This window comes from Brachycentrus maculatus, unplaced genomic scaffold (genome assembly GCF_059751285.1).
Source record: "Brachycentrus maculatus isolate JH-2025_06_01 unplaced genomic scaffold, ASM5975128v1 h1tg000165l, whole genome shotgun sequence".
In the NCBI taxonomy this organism is placed as follows: domain Eukaryota; kingdom Metazoa; phylum Arthropoda; class Insecta; order Trichoptera; family Brachycentridae; genus Brachycentrus; species Brachycentrus maculatus.
The window spans coordinates 550,789-573,660 of NW_028280918.1; the positions used below are offsets into that span (position 1 = coordinate 550,789).

Sequence of the window (22,872 nt, forward strand, 5' to 3'; positions counted from 1 at the left end):
AACTAATATTTAAATCACTTAAGATATCCATTGTTTTCTAATAAAATTTATCCAAAAAATAAAACTTTTAGGTTCTAAGTTTTTTGTGGTTTTTCCTTGAGTATTTAAACTAATACGTAACTAATTTTCTTACAATCATTCCGCTTCCTCGGAGCGGTAGGCAGTGAGAATAGAACGCCATACTTATATATTTTCTTTGTAAACAATTTTAGCTTCTTTCACATTCATGCATCTTCTCATTCTTACTCACGGATTATTCCAACTTTTGACCTGACACCTAATACACAATATGTAAATAAAACATAAAAATATACTTTGTATATAAAAAGCATTGATAACTTTGTGGGATAGTAATAAAATACTCTCCTCATCATTCATTGTTCACTCTGTGTAATACCACTTTTAAAAACACTTATTCGTGACTACTGGTTTCCGAATAATCATTATATCATCAGATCATTAAAATAAAATTATTAAGATTTGACATAAGGATACAAAAAATTTCAAAGAGAGAAAGAAGAGAAAAAAATCACTTCTGGTATCTCAACGGTTTTATTGTTTTGTGCATTTTTACGTATGTAGGTATATGATATAAATAAAAATAGAGAAATCTACTTTTTCATTTCCTTTACAAATTTTTTGAGAGTAAATTAGATTTCGCAAATACTAACCAGGAAACAAAAAACCTACCTATACATAACTCATTTTTAATTAATTATTTGATATTTCCGAAACATAACTCGGTTTAGTAGTAAAAAAATGCGTCGTTTTTTTGTGTTTTTTTTTGCAAATTGCGCATTTCGTGAAGAGTTGTAAAATAATGAAAAAGAAAATAAACGATTAGTTTCTATCCCAAATGCCCGCTTCAGAAACTTAGACCCCTAAGGTGAAATCTTTTTTTTACGTGAAACATTACAATTCAAATAAAAAAAGGTTTTACGATATTAGAAAGATATTTTTCGTTATCAAATAGATTGAAAGGGATTTGATTAATTTTATAAATAAGCAGTAGCCTGAATGTATGAATAAAATGTTTTATGCACGCACGTCAATATACATATATATTTTGATACAACATTCAACATTCTACTCATGATTGCCAGCTACAATACTTAAATTTCGGAGATCATATCTATGCTTTGATTGTCACCAAAATTAAAATAATTTGTTCTATCACTATTTTGAGGCATCTAAAAGGATGTAAAATAATTTCTTACATACGTTTTCTGGAGGTTACTACTACTGAAAAACAAACTTTTTTAAACCAAAGAGGTCACCGACGAAAATGCAGTAGATCTTTTTAATTGATGTATTTGAACATTAACATTCAACTCCTGATTTTATAAGGTTGTTGTCAATCATTGGTTGAGTGGCAAATATTACACAGAATAAAACGTGTTCATTAAAACCAGTCAAGGACATGGCGTAATCTCTGTTAATGTTCCCTTTTATTTTTATTGAGATGTCAATAAAACATATTTTATATAAATTAATGAGTTGTTTAAAAGTAACAATAAAATAAATCGCCCTTTTGTTTTGAAATCCTGGAGTGCTTTATTAAATGCGATATTTTATTATTATTATTTTGTTTATTGAGTTAATTAACGAAAACAAAATCAAGCGAATATTTGGCGTTTCTTATTTTATTATTTTATTAATTATTTTAATAGTGATGAGAGTTTTGTATCATAATGTCATTCTCAAAACTGTGTTAAAAAAATTAAAAATTAATATTATAACTGACGCTTATTATACGATACCGTTTGTTGCATGCATATAGTAAAATTTAAAAAGAAATAAACTTTGATTACTTGAAATATATTTTTCCATAGTGATATTTTAATTTCTTTCCGACGGTTTAGTTTTTTTCCCAGAAATATCGATATAACTCGACAAAAAAAAATACATCTGCTGTTTGTCTACTGTCAATCTATCGTTAGTTTACTTTTAGATTTGTTATTTTTGTTCAATGAATTTGTTTGCTTTCCTCGATACAATTCATTTTAATAAAATATATGAAAACATGACTCCCATTTTTTTATGCACGTTATATTTTGACCATTAATGTAAGACGTCCCAAATAACATCACTTTTTTTTTAGTTATACTACTAAAAAAATATGGATATTTTATTTAACTACTATTTTAAAAAAAATAGGTATTACATACATAACATTCATGAAAAATAATCCCGATGAGTGATTTCAATCACTCATTTTGGGACATGAGATTAAGGTTAACAAGCCTGAAACACAAATAAAAAAGTGAAAAAAAGAAACAAAATAACAACAAGGCAAAATGTTACATACAAAACAATAAACAAGTACAGTAAACAGACATATTAAAATGTCAGCTAAGAAGCACGTTTAAAAGAAACAAATGAAAAAATATATCTAATCACTAACCCAAATATCTTCCCATAAAGTATTTTTTCAGTTAATTTATTTTGGATCCCTGACTGTGTTCTATTTTATACATGTCAGGATGTCAGGAAGCTGATTTATCTGGGTATAGTCAAAATATTGTATTGCTATGGCCTTACTCCAAATTTAGTTGTGTTTATCGGCTCCACGAGTATTTTATTATATCCTTGTGTATTATGATGATAATATTCTCCGCTTAAAATCTGTTTGGTGTTGCTGATAGTCGTGATTTAATTGCTTCGAGTCGTTCAAACATTATTTGAAGCATTATATTTGTAATCTCATATGTTGGGAGAATGTCAAAAGGTATTATTTTAGTTCTCAAATAAATGACTCTTAATTTATATATTAATTGTTATATCAAACACAGATTTTTGAGTCTACTAAGTTGTTTTTTTACTGTTAAATAACACGTAAAAATTAATACTGTGGCAATTGTTTCGCCTAGCTATGGCATTTTCAAACAAATGTGAAGATTAAATGGACTGATATACTCCTTATTCAGCTATACAATTCTAGGTACATAAGTTATAGTTTTAACATATGCAGTAATAATTTACGGGAGAACACACTAATTAATGGGGCATTGTAATACTGCACATGCTAAAACTATTATTTAAGTACGTTTAAAAATGCCATAGATAGGCGAAACAATCGTCACAATATTCATTTTATTGTGTTTTTTAACAATACAATACAATTTAGTAGAGTCAAAAAATCTGTATTTGATTTAACAATTAAAATGGAGTTCTACAAATTAAACGCTAAATCAATAAATAAATGTCTTTGACACAATAACATTACCTCATATGGTATTTTGGTATATTATAAGAAGTAAAAATGCTTACAAAAATAAATTTTAAGTAAAATCGAAAAATGTTTTCAAGAAACGAATGAGAGTATGTATTTTTATTTTCAAGTATATTCCTCTAAATAACTTGCTCGAAAGCAAAATAAAACTTGATTAAAAATGCTGAAGTGTGAAATGATATAGATTGTGATTTTTTGGTTCACTCATCACCAGCTTTTAGCCGAATCGACGAAACGCTATCAAGCTTACATATTGTACAAGAATAATTTCTATGTAAACGAACCGCAATTTGCATGGTAAATAGGCCAATAAATTGGGAAATCTCTGACGGTACATTAAAGTAATAATACGGTACATAATGTGTTGTAGTTGACACTCCTTCGTTAGCCGTTTTGAGGTAAGCTTATATTAGGGATAACGGGATGAAGTGAGGCTCGGATATCCAAATATGAAAATATTAAAAAATTTAAAATGAATTATGGTGTGTTTTATATGAGTATGTTTGAAATATTTTTTTTTATTATTATTCATTTTAGGAACCTTCAAAGATACATTTTTGTATTTTATTAAAAAAAAAAACATAAAAAAAATAAATAAAAAATAGATATAAATATATATATATATATATATATATATATATATATATATATATATATATATATATATATATATATATATATATATATATATATATATATATATATATATATATATATATATATATATATATATATATATATATATATATATATATATATATATATATATATATATATATATATATATATATATATATATATATATATATATATATATATATATATATATATATATATATATATATATATATATATATATATATATATATATATATATATATATATATATATATATATATATATATATATATATATATATATATATATATATATATATATATATATATATATATATACATATATATATATATATATATATATATATATAAATATATATATTTATATATATAAATATATTTATATATTTATATATATATATATATATATATATATATATATATATATATATATATATATATATATATATATATGTATATATTTTTTTTTTAAATTTTTTTTAAAAATAAAATATAAAAATTTGGCAAAGAATGTTTGCAAAGACAGAGTGGTGTGGCGTTCGATTCTCTCTGCCTACCCCTGCGGGGAAGCGGCGTAATGGTTAGTTAGTTATTTAGTTATATATACATACATATATGCAGGAGTCTAAAAGGGTTAAAAAGAAGAAGTGTGGCAAAAGCTTAGCTTACGAAATGGAATTGTTCTTTTTCCGTATGTGGTCTGATTTGAATATTATATTACTTTGCTAGGTGGTATTGAAACGTTTAAATTTTGGTATCGATCCCTTGAACGCTTTACCACGCACTTACACATTATCACGCGTTTATAGACTGAGTAAATTTACACCGCAGCCAATATCAATAAATGTAAAATCATACGATGGATATTCGATATTCTGCAACAATAGGGTATTTTTAATAACAAAAGTTTCTGGATTTTGCTTCTAATAATAATACTTTAACAACAAGGTCACATTAAACTAACAATCGTTTAACTCCACGTGGTATTTTATATACTTTTTCAATACGTTTTTCTTTATTGTTAAATGTAAAGGTTTCAAAATGATATAAATATACATTTTCAAGTAATTTTTACTTAGTAAATACCACAATTTTATTTTAAATCTACTGTGACACGTGTTCCGATGCATTTTCAAACACCGTATGTGAAACATTAATTAAAAATTGAAAAACTAAGTAAAATATTAATTAAAAATGGAAAGATCTTTACCACAAAGTGACTGCCTAATCAATTAATGAAAATATATAAATATCCTTGTAATTAACGTTCCACAATATTTTGCGTTTAATTTGACATTTTTATTGTATTTTAAAAAAAAATCCTTGTATTTATCTGGAGATTCCGGGTTTATATCCAGGATGGTGAAAATTGATAAACATATTTTTTTTATTATCTTGACATGCGATACGTGAAGAAGATTATGGAAGTCTGGGTATTTACAGGGCTTATGACTTGTTATTGGCTGGTTAAGTGATCACTTAACACACGTGCAACATTTACCATTCCACCATTGATTTAAGAAAAATGATTTCCTAGATATATGGCTATTCTCATGACACAGTACGTATAAGTTCACTATAGCCATCCATTTTCAATTAAGATATTGCTTTTATTTGGTAGAGACTCTTTTATTTGGATGTATGCAAGATCTGAACCTCGGATTATTTTTACACACTGGAAAACGCCTAAAAACGTGATTTTCATTTGTTTATGCTGCTTATTATTTGACCAGTTATTTTTTCTCACAAGACTTTAATTGTGCCCAAATACTTGTTCAGAAATCTGGATTTTCACAACTTAAAACAATTTTTTCTTTTTTTACATCTACGTAGATGAAGAAGAAAAAAATTAAAATAACTCATGAGTGGAGAAATCCCAGATTTGTGAACAAGTTTTGGACACAATCAAAATTTTGTAAAAATAAATACAAGCGATTTTTTACTTGAATATTTATTCAATGTTATTCAGGATTGGTAACTGAACCGCACTGGTGATCATCACCTTTATTTGTATATTTCACATTCAAGATAACAAACACTGCTTCCATTTGACGCAGTGCCCTATGCACCACTTAGATTTTTTTTTTCTTTCACAAAAACACAGAAGTTATCATCAATGTAAATTTTCTCTGCTAAGTTAAATTCAATGTGATATTGTTTTCTCCTGTGTAATTTTGTACTTAGTTTATTGTCATCAAACCCGCATAGATAGATGATGATATTAAGTAAATAAGACAAGGCTCACTACCTGCATACGTTTTCATGTAGTTCTTAGCATTAAATATTAGGTAAAATATAAACATTTTGCCATGTTAAATGTGCCAAAAATTGAGCCCACATGCGTATGACATTGTTCTAAATATCAACGGGAGCAGACAATTTTGATATTTATGTATATATTTAAAATGCTTTTAGAAATGGTGACCAATACTAATGTTTGGTGATTTTTTTAAACTTTGTTTTATGTATATCTTTACTAGTATCTGTACTGTGCTAGTTTACACAAAGGACACCGCGTTGGATAAAAAAAGTGTTCACTTAACTTAGTTACTAATCATCCCGCCGATTTCTCGTATAAAATAATGCCGTATAAATTCTCTTTACAAACATTCATCACATCATGCACACATTCATGCATCTCCTCATACATACCTGCCGAATATTTTGACACCTGACCCGGCCGCTTTCAAGTATTCGACAAACCAAATTATCCCGATTTTTTCTCAGTTTTCACCATCTCCTTTTTCTATCTATATTAATTTTTAGCATTCTTTCCTCTTTCCTCATTCGTTCCACATGTCGAAACCATATCAACGCACCTTTATTTTTTTGACCTCTAGCACCAAAGCTTGCTTACGACTTTACTACAAAAGCGAATGAAGTTCAAATATGGATTAATATAACACCGTCCTTATCATTCATAGTTCACTTTATGTAATACTACATAAATATACACAAAGTGAAGAATGAATGATAAGGAAAATGTTATATTACCTTGCCACAAAATTTACAATGCTTTTATTTATATATAAAATCTAATTACTTATACCACCCTATCCGCACCCCAATGGTGCATAGGGCACTGCGTCATATAAACGCAGTGATATCTTGATCGTTTTTTTACACATGATGGAAAGGTGATCAGCCCTCCGCTTCAGGTACCAGTCCAGGGTAATATTGAATAAATATTACAGTGAAAAAATCACTCATATTTATTTTCTAATCTAATTAACATTTAAAAAACTGTTTAAATATTATTTTTGTCGTTGAATAAAATATAATATTCTTGTTTTCAATACAACTTAATAAAAAAATTATAAAAATCAAATAAATTTTGTTAATCTTATTGTGATGTAATGTATTCATTACGTTACATTGATCTGTATTCCCCTTTCGATTTCAATTTTCCATTAACATTATTTCACAATAACGGTTATGTAGGAAGTATTAAAAATTAAGTGGCAATCTACCCTTCCGCGAACTTTTAAAGGTGTAACATTGAATATTAAATGCCCACCTACCTAACCGTCAAACTGTCAACATGAAAAAATCCCTGAATTATTCATCAGTCTGGAAATGCTTACCCTAAAGGCAAAGGGTTCGGGTGGTTATTTGATTCTAATTTAAATATGGAGAGAGCAAAGTTTTAATTTATTCAATTTCTCAATTTAATGTTCCTACAATAGTCCAATCAAGAAGTTAAAAACTCCTATCGTAATAAATATGCAAACTGTATTATTCCAGCTGTATTTACTTATTGAATTTAATTGGCGTTTTATTGGAATAAGTTGAAGGGAATTAAAGTTAAACAATAATTATTGCCGGATGGTTTTGTAATAAAAAATATGTGGTTTTGTAAAAAAAAATAGTAATCAATATAAGTATATACGGATAAAGTTTAAAAGAACATATATTTACGGTGTGATAGAACAAGATATTGCTTTTAAAAAAGTACTATAAAGTTTCACTGCATTTGACTCATAGCGTTTTAGAAAATAATGTAAGCCAGATTTCATATTATATATATATATATATATATATATATATATATATATATATATATATATATATATATATATATATATATATATATATATATATATATATATATATATATATATATATATATATATATACATATACATATATATATATATATATATATATATATATATATATATATATATATATACATATATATATATATATATATATATATATATATATATATATATATATATATATATATATATATATATATATATGTATGTGTGTATATGTATATGTATATTTATATATATAATGAATGACAAAATTATCCACCATTTAATTGATCCGGTCTGTGTGAATGAATCACTTTGATGATACAGATCAACTGATGAAAATCTTTTGAAGGACCGGATCTTACGCAAACGGTACTCTGAAGATGTCGCATAGAGATAAACTAAAATTAAAGTATAATTAAAATGAAAATTTGTTTTAAAATCACTTTAAATATTTTATTAAACATAATTATAATATCTACCGGCTTCGAAGCTAAAAGCTTATTTTTTCAAGACTGATTCATACTTAGCTTCGAAACAGGTAGACATAATTATTAAGTCTTAATAAAATGTTTTTAGTGATTTTAAAACAAAGTTTTATTTTAATTATAAAATGGAAAATCACAAAGTTAGTGCTTCAAATATAAATGATTCAAATTAAAATAAAACAAAATTTCTCCAAACACATCTCTTTTTAATGGTATCTCAAAATCATATTGATATTCAATTAAGGTTTTCATTGTATGTTTATTCATGATTGAACATCGATTGGGAATAAATTTTATCCAGCTATTTTGTAGACGTCTCTGAAGACAGAATTTGCATAAAATGTGTAATTAAAAAAAAATCACTATCCAAATTGTAATAAAAAAACGAAAAACCCGATTATCTATGGAATTGAAATTGAAAAGACTTAAGATAACAACTATGATTGCTACCTAGGGATCAATAAGACAATTATCTATGGAATTGAAATTCAAAAGACTAAAGATAACAACTATGGTTTCTACCTAGGGATCAATAAGACGATTATCTATGGAATTGAAATTGAAAAGATTTAAGATAACAACTATGGTTGCTACCTAGGGATCAATAAGACGATCATCTACGGAATTGAAATTCAAAAGACTAAAGATTACAACTATGGTTGCTACCTAGGGATCCATAAGACGATTATCGACCTCGCACTAGCTGCATCTCCATCAATATCGCTTCAATCAAAATTCACATGATTTTCTGTCAACGATAAGTCGCTAATTCTAATCGTTTAAATTGCATCTCTTAACGATCAACTGTTTGAATCAATGGGCTTTATTTAACATTAACACGTGATTGAACGCCTATAGCCCTTTATATATTTCAAAATATGATTTTTTATTAATCAATCCTGATTTGATACTACTTGCCATATGTAACCAAGTGTTCCCGTGGCTTACTCTGGTTAAATGAAAAAAATAAAAAAAAGTAAAAGCAAACATTTTCAATATTTTTTTAAATTTTATGATGCTTGAAAAGCTAAAATCAAGAATCTATGAAAATAACATTGCTATCGAAAACATTGAAAATACCATGTGACATCAGCTGTCAAGAAGCATGTTGTCTGCTAAGCTATAGTTAATTATAAGGTAAGTTGCTAATAATGTTCAAGACAAGGCACTTTATTGAAGTGTTTTTCTGTTTTAAAATAAACATATTTTTAACTGTCGTAGATAAAAATACCTCTTGCAATAAAACAAGCGCATATTTGAATGCAACATTCTGTTAAGCAATTGGTAATTAACTTTAAAGACTTAACATTATGAATAAAAAATAATATTTTGATAACTAAGATAACCTGAATAAGCATCAATAACAATTGTTATTGTATTTTGGCTGAGAGTTTTAAATTTGAATCAAATACCTCTATAAATATGATAACGTGATGCGCTTATAATTTGCATACATCGCTCACTCCTTTCAACAACGTCATATTAAAAAAAAAACTTGATTTTCCAGTAGATCGTTTTCAAAGTTTAAAAATGTAATAAAATGTATTAAAAATAAATGTCCAGCCTCTTATTGAAATTTTTACTGTGCAACAGATCTTTTTAGGCAAAACCTGAATGTTTTTTCTCCATTTGAAAAATCTTAAGTTTATTTAAAAAAATAATTAAGCATACTTTTTTTAAAAATGCAAATACAGCACTTTCTGCCCTGTAGCGGGTAAATATTTAGTTTAAAATATGCCACTTTTGCTCGGATATATTACATTTTCTGAGCATTTCAAAAACATGCACAACTGAAAATTGACGATTTTTTATTTTTGACGTTGTTGAAAGGAGTGAGCGACATGTTCAACGTTCGTACCCAGGTAAGCTAGTGTTCGCAAAGCGCTGAACGGAGGTGGAAGGGTGGTGAAATACCTAATTAAAATATTTAGTAGGTGCATAAACTTGGGGAACATAGTAGCGGTGACCTAATTAATATAAGGTATGTCCGCAGACAGCGTTGCAATTGGTTCCGGCTTATATTCATGCACCGTATATGTATGTGCAACATCCTATGAAGCCTGCATCTGCTGTGGAAACCTCAGGAACCCTTTATATTAGTTTAGTTAAAGCATTTTTGATATGTGCATAGTTATTAAAGTGGCGCAAGTCATGTTTGCTTCATACTATTTTTTGACATCTCATCAAAGATGAAGAAGAATATGGAAGTCTGGGCATTTACGGGGCTGACGACCGTCATAGGCTGGTTTAAGTGATCACTTTACACACGTGTAACATTCATCAATTCGACCCATTATTGACAACCACACTACTCAAGTTCTATATATATATATGAACTAATTCAGAAACCTTGTTCTTGAATCACTTGCTTAGTGAAAAACTTCTTAACATCTTACCAAAAGATGTCTCTAGTGAAGTTCTAGTGATTCAAGCACAAGGTTTCTTAATTGGTTCATATATATAGAACTTCCAAGAATTTGAGTAGTGTGGTTGTCAATAATGGGTAGAATTGGTGAATGTTACACGTGTGTAAAATGATCACTTAAACCAGCCTATGACGGTCGTCAGCCCCGTAAATACCCGGACTTCCATATTCTTCTTTATCTTTGATGAGATGTCAAAAAATAATATGAAAATAACTCCTGTAATTGGAGATAATCCAGATTTTGTGAACAAGTATTTGGACACACTCAAAATGTTGTAAACATGTTTGCTTCATTTCGAGGTATTTAAAGGTCTACGTTTCAATATTTTTAAAAACATTTTTATACTAAGCAATATAGGGTTTCAAGACTATTGTAGTGTACTAGGTCCGCAGTTTATTTTAAAATATAAATTTTGCATGCAGCATAAAAGGAAAGTATATTTTTTATGATTCAAAAGCCTGTTTTTAAAATTAACAGACTGAATTGTGTCCATAATTATGAAGTCAGTTCACACTAGGGTAGAAAGTTAAGCACTAAACTAACCTAATCTAGTGAGAAAATATTTCAAACCAAAATTTACTTAATCTACACTAACAATTTAAGCTTTGGACAGAAATATGTATCAGTCTGATTCTGATTGAACCTGGTTATTGGAAATAAAATTAAAAAGGGGAGAACCAAAATATCAGTGGATGTTTTATTTTTTAAAGGGAAAATCCGAAATCGTTAAGTCTTTAAAAGCAATATAAAATTAAACAGATGAATTGTTGTATGGCATTGAAATAATACATAAATTATGTAAAAAAAATATTGTGTTGAATTTAGAAAACTTTTTTTGGCTTTCATAATAATTACAGACGCAAAAAAGTAACAAAATATCAAAAAAAAATAAAAATTATAATTATAAAAAAGGTATAACATCATTGACCAGTTAATGTTTCACTTAAAACTTGAGCCGTAATTGCGTATTTAATTACAAATCCACATATAACCAGTGGTGGAATTCGCACAGGTTCTAGCGAACCGGTGCCTAAAATTTTTAGAGCTTGCCGAACCGGTCCTTAACCTTTTGTTGTTACTAAATATTCCAATTGAGATCATGTATAAAATGTTTGAAACTCAACAAGAGAAAAATTTATTGGAAAGTTAAAAAAAAATAGGGGGTGGGGGTAGGGGTTGTACTTAAAGGGGGAACCGGTTTTTTTTTTAATTTTAAATCCCATCACTGCATATAACCTTGTTGTTTATTTCAAAACACAAATAGTTTGACAAATATTTTGATTGAACAAATTAATAACCATTTGAAATAACAGCTTTTTCAATTCGTTACAAAATTAATCACATTACTTGTGTGGGCAAAATGATGTGAGGAAATCTTTGAAGTTTTTTCGCATGTGTTTGGTTTGTATTTATGTTTGCGTAAATATAAACAAGGATTTTGAGTCTTCGCCGTTGCGATATCATTTCGTTTTTGCCCGTGGTCGTTTTCACAACCTATTATCATAAATACTTACGCATATTTGTAATTCAAACAAAAATAAATACTTGCTCTTGAGAGAAATTTCTGGAAATAAATGTTTGAAAATTAAAATGCTGACATTGCGAAAATAAATATATTAAAAACAGATGATACCCAGATGCCAAATTGAGATCAAAGTTTATTATTTGAGCAATCTGCTTGTTTTGTAGTACATAAACGAATTTAAAATATTTATTTAAGTAAATAGTATCGTGTAAATTTTCGCTGAGTGTTTCCCGGAAAAAAGGCATTTTTCATGTCAATACACCTTTATAAATAGACAACGTTTAAAACAATGAGCTCATGTATTCAACCGTATGTGATATTATATATGCATATATCACACACATTAAAACGAAGGTTTGATAGTCCAAATAATTATCAATAAATATAAAAGTCGAGCAATACATCGTTCCAAATATTTTTAATTTGTTGCCGACGGAGGTTAGAGGACAACAAAAATATGGAACAAAGGCAAAAAAAAGGAATAGGTAAATGATTAAGTGTTAATTCTAAAAAAAAATTAATATATTTTGTTTTTGTGTACATTATGTTAAAATGGATTAAAACAATAAAAAATATATGGAAAAAGAACTCCACCGACAAGACAGACAAGGTGGCTAGATGGGTCTCTGCAAAAAATAATATTTTAAATATGTTTATAATTATTCTTTCAATAAATAAGTATATACAATTTATGTAAATATAAAAAAAACTCCTATCTGCACCCAATTGTGCTGTGTTAACTTGACCATTAATTATATAAACAAGTTTATTGGCTTTTGCATTTAAATATATGTGAAATATATTGTATATCCCAAATGAATCTTTAAAATTAGAAGACTAAACCTACCTGCATAAAAATAGATAAATGTATGTGGTACTATAGATGACGTCTAAAATGTTAAGAGCGGTCCTTAAATTGATAATAATTGTGTTAAAATAAGTTGCTATGTCAAATTTTGACACTTACAATAGTCACCATTAGACATTCAAGGCTTTTTATCCGCTCAATGAATTAAATTAAGCTGGATACAGTTCTTATATTTAAAAAAGAGAAGAACTTCGACTGAATCGACATAACAACTTTAAGAATAAATATTTTTATTTTTCTAATCATTATCAATGATGCATTGGGCACTGCATTGTATATTCGTAATGTTATCTTAACCGCTACTTATACAAATTAAAGATATTTAATCCATTGCCTTAGGTACCTGTCCAGGGCAGTATTAAATAATTATTAGAGTAAAAAGTCACCCTTATTTATTTTGATATTCCCTCAAAATTAAACCCTCATAATCGAATTGGTTAAAACATTTTTTTTTAAATTCAAATTCGTTTTATTTTAGATTGACTTCTTCGAATTAAAATTCGTTTTATTTTAGATTGACTTCTTTGTTTTACGTTCAAGCTCAGTCTTCAAATCACTCTATATTTATATTCGTTTCAGATATGTAATTTTTTATCGATATATTTTCCAAGTCACGCAATGTCTAGCATGATATTGGAAGCGATTAATGGTTTATCCTTTAATATATACCTTTCAAGGATATTTAAATATTATATAAAGATCATATGAGATTGCTTTAACCTTCATATTGTATTAAAGCACAAGGAGAACTAAAGCTTACTTTAACCTTTCCATCAATTTGAAAAATACGTATTTATTATATGTATATATTTTATAACGTTTAAATTTATATATAGATACATATAAATGTGTGTATATATATACATATACATATATATTTATATATATATATATATATATATATATATATATATATATATATATATATATATATATATATATATATATATATATATATATATATATATATATATATATATATATATATATATATATATATATATATATATATATATATATATATATTTATATATATATATATATATATATATATATATATATATATATATATATATATATATATATATATATATATATATATATATATATATATATATATATATATATATGTACAAATATATATGTACAAATATATATATATATATATATATATATATATATATATATATATATATATATATATATATATATATATATATATATATATATATATATATATATATATATATATATATATATATATATATATAAATATATATATATATATATATATATATATATATATATATATATATATATATATATATATATATATATATATATATATATATATATATATATATATATATATATATATATATATATATATATATACATATGTACAAATAAATATATATACAAGTAATATAAAATGTGTGATAAATAATTCAAAATAAATATATATTGATATTTCACTTTACCTTTTTTTAGATTCAGATGATTCTTCCAGTTTTAATATACAAAAAAGAGTTTTATGTTATTTGTTTTTAAAAAGCAATCACTTTTCCCAAATAATTGTCTTATAAGTTAAACATAACCAAAAATATATTAAAAAAAAAACATTGCTTGTGACAGGAAGCACTAGACTGTTGTAAGCATTTTATTTTTTTGTAAATATCCCACGATTATTGCTTGTTATAAATGCTAAAAAAAAAACAGTTTTTACGTCTTATAAATCATTTCAGTTCAAAAGTTTAAACACGTTTAAAGTAATCAAATTCAAGACACCTCACATTGAAAATAACCACAGGAAATTACATCTTAGAACCGACTGAAATTGTGAAATTTTGGGGATCTGAAAGTCGTGAAATCTGCGCGAGATTTTCGTACTGAAAATGAGTTAGACGCCAGTTTCGCCGCACGTCACGACGCCGGAAAGGTTTCACGCATACTGGAGGCTTTACGGGTCCGTCGAGGGTAGGAAGAGAGGGAGAGAGAAGGCTGTGTATCTAGACATACGATACACGATGCTTCGCTATTTTCACCGATCTGTTCCAAAGACATTGATATAATATTGAACAAAACTTCAAAGTTGAATAAATTTAATTAAATTGTTTAGCGTTATATGTCAAATATTTAATTTGTTTTTCCAATGTTCTACGTTAGCAACCTCATTATCAAATAAAATAAAAATAAAATATGTAAGAAATATCATATTTATTATTGATCTTAATGTTGCTTTGTTTTTCAACTGAAAATCGAGAAAAAAAAGTAAAATAATTTTTCAATAACTCCAAATATATTTGAAAAAAATGTAGTTTTCATATCGCTTACAAATTATTATTTTCATTAATGCTCCGAATATTTGAAAATATATCTCCCAAAGTTAAATATACATATAGTAATTTATATTAGTAATAAATATTAGAAAATATACACAGCTTATATGGAATGAGACTCTTTTTTACTCATAAAATAAAACCGAGTGATTCACAGGCCACTTTAATAAAAAAATGCACAATTACCAAGAACGTGAGAAGAAAGTGTGGTGGATTTTACTTTTTTTCGAAAAAATATTATGGAAATTGTTAAATGTACGACATAACATTCTCCCTTTCCCAAATCACTCCTTTAATGAAGTGGATTATACCTACCCACCTCAAAATGAATAAATGTACATGTTTATAAGTATTGTGCCTGAAAATGCTTGAGAGCAGTCCTTAAAATGAGAAAAATTGTGTAAAAGTAAATTTTATGCAATATACAATTAATTTTGTCCGCCTCCGTAGCGTAATAGTCAGCACGCTCGGCTACCATTCTGGAGGACCAAGATTCGATTCCCAGGGGGGGGTAAGAATAAATATGAGTGATTTTTTCACTGTAATATTTATTCATTATTATTACCCTGGACTGGTACTTGAAGCGGAGGGCTGATCACCTTTCCTTCATGTGTAAACGATCAAGATAACACTGCGTTTATATGACGCAGTGCCCTATGCACCATTGGGGTGCGGATAAGGGTTTTATTATTATTTTATTATATTAGCTTTGTGGAATGACATGTTGATTATCTTTTAAAAATTAAACACATATACAATTATATATACAATTTTATGAGTTTTATTTATATATACGACGAGTTTCCAAAACTTACCGATGTTTTCATCTTCTGATAAAAATTAAAACATAATCATAAAGTTTTCATAATGTGGTATATTCAAGTGTTTAATTTTTAAAAAATAATAAAAAAAATATCATGCCAAATTTTAAGTCTTTAATAGTCACCATTAGATGTGCAAGGCTTTTTGTCTACTCGTACACAAGTACACAATCTGACCCGGTTTCAGTATGTTTAAATGAACAAAAAGGAAAATAACACATAAGAACACCAACGTATTCGAATACAACGTTGTGTCAAAATTTCATAGCAATCGGCAATAACTTTATAAATTAGAATATTTTGAATAAACTCATATTTATACAAAACAAAACGATGTATGATAGATGTTCGAATGGTGAAATAAGGAAGGAATGCAAAGCTGAATGAGACTTGGGAACATGTAGTGTAGTGTAGTGTAACATAACTTGTGAGATGGTTTGAACATGTAGAACAAATGAGTGAGGAAAGAACGGTATAACAAACTTATGAGGCGAATGTAATTGGAAAAAAGAGAAGAGGAAGACTGAGAAAAACTTAGCACGATCAAGTCTGCCAAATACTTGAAAGTGGTCGGGTTGGGAGTCGAAACAATTGGCGGGTATGTTTAAGGAGATGCATGAACGTGGAAAAGGCGAAGAATGTTTGCAAGGACAGAGTAGTGTGGCGTTCTATTCTCTCTGCCTCCCCCTGCGGAAAAGCGGCGTAGTGGTTAGTTAGTTCGTAAGTCATATTTATATTTTTATTGATATAGGTATCAAACCTTTTGAGGATAAAAGCAGTTGGTATTTTTTCAAATTCCAAATTTCGTTAAAACTTTTTTATCTTAATATTTTTATACGTATGTAAATGAAAACGACATAAGACCTCTTACAAAAAAAAAAAAAAATATATATAAACATAAAATAATTAATGGTTTACGTGAACAGTTCAAAATTTATTTAAAAAATGTTTGTTTGTAATAAATCAGAAGCGATTAAAATTTGGTCGAAAGCCAAATGTTTCGACTACTGTTCTTCTGTTTTTGCTATTGTTACGTTTTTTATTGTTTCTTTGTTGGAACATACTGATCACTCGCAAATACTCGGGCTTAGATCTATACTGGGTTCAACTTTGAGGTATGTTTATGAATTATGAAATAGGTATGCTTTAAAATTAATATATTTAATTAAGAATATGAATATACATTTTTTTCTTCATATTTTGAAATACAATTGTGGGATAATATTAATAGCAAGATTTTTAAAGATGTTTTTTGTAGAGGAGAATATGAAAATCTATGAATTGATTAAGACGTTATGACACGACATTGAATAGCTTGTTAATACTCGATCATATATGCGAGATACTTCTGAAATTGATATGAGATTACATATTATATTATGCATGAGATTAAGGATCAATAACTATTTAGTTCTTTATATACTACTTTTATTTTAAGATATATATATTATAGGTGTCTTAATTGAAACGAAAAATCAAAACTTATGCAATATAATGTGTAGAAAGGTAGGCTCTACACAAGTGTAAAATTGATTACTTTTTTTATAAACTGGATGTATAATTTTTGCTGTAATATATATTTAGATTAAAATATATATTTTAGGTGTCTGTTCTGAGAAATAAACATCAAAACAAATTCAAAATGGATATTTAATAATAGGCAGAAACGTGAATTCTACACAAGTGTAACAGTAATCACTTAAACTAGGCAAAGGTTAAAAAGTAAGCCCTGGAATGGTCTGACTTTCATCTCTCATGGAACAAAAAAAATAGATATTCGTCTCACTTGAGATATGTTCTCAATGCATCATCCGTTGGTCGAAAATTCCGGTGTCGAATGGATAATATAAAATAATAGTATTTACTTCTTCTTTATGCGCTGTCAGGTTCCTCTGGCGTCGACTATCACTTCAGTATGATTGTTCCTGTCTTGGACAGCTCTAAACAGTGTCTCAACAGTTATGATCACTGTCCATGCTTGTATATTTCATATACAACATCCAGTTTGATATGATTTTATTCCTGAACGATACTGAACGATGACTTATTCGTTCCTCAAAATCAATAATTAAGTAAAGTGCTGGAAAGGTCAAAAATATAAATATTACCATGTGAATTGATGGGTGTTCAAAAAAAATGTTTTATAAAATATTTTTACAAAATTCAATAGCAGTTCACCTTTCATGAAATGTATTTCGCTAACGAAATTTTCATAAAAAGAGCTTTTGTGACAGTACCCCTTTCACATCCCGTAAAATACTTTTAAAACGGGGTCAGTGGAGTAAACCAAACCACAAAGTTAACCCTTTTAGTAATACTGGTATCCCAAGAGACGGAAATCTCTGCTTTTTCTCACGTCCTGGGGGGATATTAAAATACTACGTTCATTTATCCCGGCAGTACACTTCTGTTCAACTTCCGGTTAATGGGTTTTTTTACATATGTACATACTCTTATATCAATTTAATTTTAACTATTTAATAATAATAAAAAAATAGTACCTAATCGGTGGGTTCCACCGCCTTTCTTTCTCAATTTCAGATTCGAAGGGAGCTAAGGGAGCTAAGGATAACCTTTCGAAAAACATTAATTAATTAAAACATGATGCCATCTTCGTTACTAACATGGAGTTAAAAAAATAGACAAGTGCCGTGGCATAGTTGTTTTTAGACTGTCAACTGCCAAACTGGGGTCGCGGGTTTGATTCCCGCCATATGCAAAACTAATTCAAAAAAGATTTGTTTTCAATTGGTTTGGGTGTTTGTGATGAATTTTTTACATTTGCCTTCCGTATCCTTACATTCCTACTTGCAGAAAAGCCTCTAAAAGTAGAGACTTTGCGTGTTATTTATTCCTTTTACAAACAGTAATAGTAAAAAAAGGTAGATAACGTAATACAGCCTTATCTCAATCATACATTAGGTAAGTTACGTCACTACTACTGGTATATCTTTTTGCTGCTGGGGTAATCAGAGAGGATAAAACGCCACACTTTCCTGTACTGACATATACTCCTAGCTTCCTTTACATCCATCCCCGGTATTTTAGACTTTTGACACGCCAAAATTAAAGTGTCTAATTGTTTTCGAAATGCCATGTTTTTCTTGGCCATTTTCGTTCCTTAAGTTTGTTAGAAAATGGAGAGTGACACCAGTAGACTGCCATCTATTGGTAAATAACACAGTCAGTAACCCTGAGTGAAATAAATTTCCAAAAATGCTTTATCTGCTCTTTGATATATATATGAATCAAAATTTTATGAATGGTGTATCTCTGATTGATGAAAACGTAAAACAAAGTATAAAATAAACTCCCAAAGGAACTGTGTAAAAAGCTTTCCAAAAAGCTTGGTGAGTGATACCAATCTTTATCAATGAAAATTTAACTATTAGGTATTCCTGATCGATTAATTTCTATTCACATAGCAAAAAATTATAGCATGGTATTAATTCTTTCGTTTTAGCTAATGTTTTTAATGTAAAATTATCAAATATTTTCGAAGCTAGAAAAGGTAATATGCAATCGAATTTGTGCATTGATTTCCGTGATTAGCAATAAACAGGAGGGCACAAGATTAATCACTGTGTGAGAAGATGTTATAATTTTTGCTAATGACGTCGTGCGTCAATAATATGAGATTTGTGAACTAAACAGCTGCAGTATAATAACATATTTTGGATAGCGCAAAGTTTATCATCCAATTTGGTTTTAAAAATTTTTTTTTTTTTATATAAAAAAAGTTATCGAGTGATAATTAAAAAAAAAACCTTAACCATTTTTATTATTAAGTACAAAAGATAATATATGTTAAGTGGCTGCCGCTAATGTTGGAACATTTTTTACCATTAATCTGTTTGTATACTGCAGTTGTCCAGTTTGAAAAAGTCAAATATGATGTCCAATCCAAAAATTAATAAATATTACGACTTTTTTTTAAAAAGTCATTGCTTAATTCGGTTTCTTTCATTCGATCACCCATATCTACATTGGACTACAAAAAGCGACTAAGTAAACTATTCATTTAAGTTATTTTTTCCAGGATATACATTTTTTTCGTATACTGCATTTACCTCTTATAAATTATTGATGTTTAGTACTAATACATTGTAGTCCTGAAAAGTGGGATTGTTGAAAACAAGCTCTTGGCTTGCCTTATTTATTGCCATTGTAAACTGCTGAAATTGATCTGGAATGAAGTCTTAATTTAAGCAATTTGGAGTGTACTTGTTTTCAGCAAGTGGTTCAGATTTATTGATACTGGCTTCAGTCCAATACGGTTAAGAGAATCATACAACTATTAATTAGTTATCTACCTGAAGCACTATGCGACGTATCAATTGGGTATTTGAAGATAATTGTTTGGAGAAACAAGTAGTATAATATGGTTTGTTATTGTATTACATTAACTTACTTGTATTACATTAACTTAAATTTTACAACATTTTGAGTGTGTCAAATACTTTCACAAATCTGGATTATCTCCAATTATAGGAGTTATTTTTCATTTTATTTTTGTTCATCTCAACATTGATGAAGAATATGGAAGTGTGGTGAATTTGTGGGGCTAACGACCGCCATAGGCTGATTTTACACACGTGTAACATTCACTAATTCTCTCCATGATTGACAACCACACTACTCAAATTCTTGGAAGTTTTAATACGTATGATCCAATTTAGAAACATTTCCATTGAATCACTTAGAATTTCCCGAGAGACATGTATTGCTGAGATGAAGAAGCTTTTTTATTGGCAGAAACTCTTTCATTTGTATGTGAGGTCCGAATTCTGGTTAATAATCACATACATGAGAACCTACAGTGTCGAAAACGTCGTAAAACACTGCATATGCCCGAACTTTCATACTCTTTTCATCTAACATATGTTGAGATTTTAATTAAGAACCTGGATATATGTAATTTTCTCCTAAGTTTAGCAAAATCCAAAAATTGTCAACAAAAATTTGGCTTACCAAAATATACATGATGAAGTATATTAAATAGGAAATATGGAGGTCCGGGCATTTAAAGGACCTATGAAATGTCATTGACTAATTAAAATTATCATGTCATATAACGTACAAAATTTACCCCTTCTATCCATGATTGATATTACGTAAATTTGATAATGTTGTTTTTATGCGTCAAACAAATTATGTCAACTGTATTTTTCCAGTAAAACTACGTCTCCGACATCTGTGATTGAAACTAGTAAGTTATTTTAGATGTATTATATCATTTTCTAAATTCAGATTGACATCTAAATAGAAACGTAGAATTTTTTGTACAAATGTTTAAAACATGGTATGGGGTTTGTTAACACAGTATTTGTTCATAAAAAATACGTTTAAAACTTTATTGTCAATATGTTCATGAAAAACATACTAATTACTTTTATTTTGCTTTTTTTTCTTCCGAAATATAAATTTTACACAAAACTATTTTTTTCACTCAAGATATATTTAATTACTGTTTTTTTTTCTCGTAAGACACATTATCTGCAATGGCCACATTTTCCCCACACCGCATATCATGTTTATTATCATCATCTCATTTCATCCATGGTCACAATTCATTCGGAATGTTTTCAGACACATTTCATTCAGTTAAGTCACATATTTACAACTTACCTAGCCAGCTCGATCTAAGGGATCGAAATCCCCCATACATTATTTTAATTCAATAACTTTAGTTTTATAAGATCTACTTACTCCAAATTTTTGTAATTTTAAACACAATATTCAAGGAATTTTTTTTCAAACCTTTCAAAAACCAGTTTTTGATCAAAAGCACAGTAAGTCTGTACCGCGAGCTGTATTTAATTATATATAAGGAAGGTGATTGTTGTCTGCTAGTGACATTCTTTCACTTTAATAAATATGATATTACCACAGGAGAGAGCGAGACAATTATATTACTCCGCTTTCGTTTGATCCGATTTCCGGCCTCTCGCTTAGTCGGTGCATGGCAGCGTGCTGGAAAGGCCGTGAAATTTATGACTCTCTGTCTGAGTTACTACGATTTTCATACAAATATGTACTGGGGTCTTTTGGTACCCCGCTTCGGATCACGTGTAATTTTTGGATGACCAGTATAGATAGGTTTAACATGTTTACTTATCACATGCATATTCTCTTTATCTTTTTCTTCTTCTTCTTCTTCTTTATTTAGGACTATGTCCTCTTATTCTCCGGTCCGCTCTTCGGAGGTGGAAGATCAGCTCTCTCTCCATCGTTTAAGTGGTCTTTCTGGTGGTCTGTTACCTCTTATGCTGCTATCTGTTGCTATTCTCACCACTCGATCCAAACTCGCTCTTCCCACATAATTTCTCCAGAAACGTGCTTTTTTCTCTTCTCCATTGCACAACATCTTTGACTTCACAGATTTTTCTTATTCAGAGTTTCTTACTCTGTTGTATATTCTCATTAAGAAAAAATATTTTTACTATCAATATTTTGGACTTTTCAACGCATTATTATTTGATTCAGACACAT

General features: G+C 28.1%; 1 long non-coding RNA gene across 1 annotated transcript in view; it reads right to left on the reverse strand.

Annotated features, from left to right (window-relative positions):
• The window catches only part of LOC148308464 (uncharacterized), a 158,744-nt gene extending 143,571 nt beyond the window's left edge, over positions 1 to 15,173 (reverse strand). The window contains exon 1 of the long non-coding RNA XR_015837682.1: positions 14,702 to 15,173. This is a non-coding gene — a long non-coding RNA (uncharacterized LOC148308464). The remainder of the gene's footprint in view (positions 1 to 14,701) is intronic.
• Between the last annotated feature and the right edge of the window lie 7,699 nt (positions 15,174 to 22,872).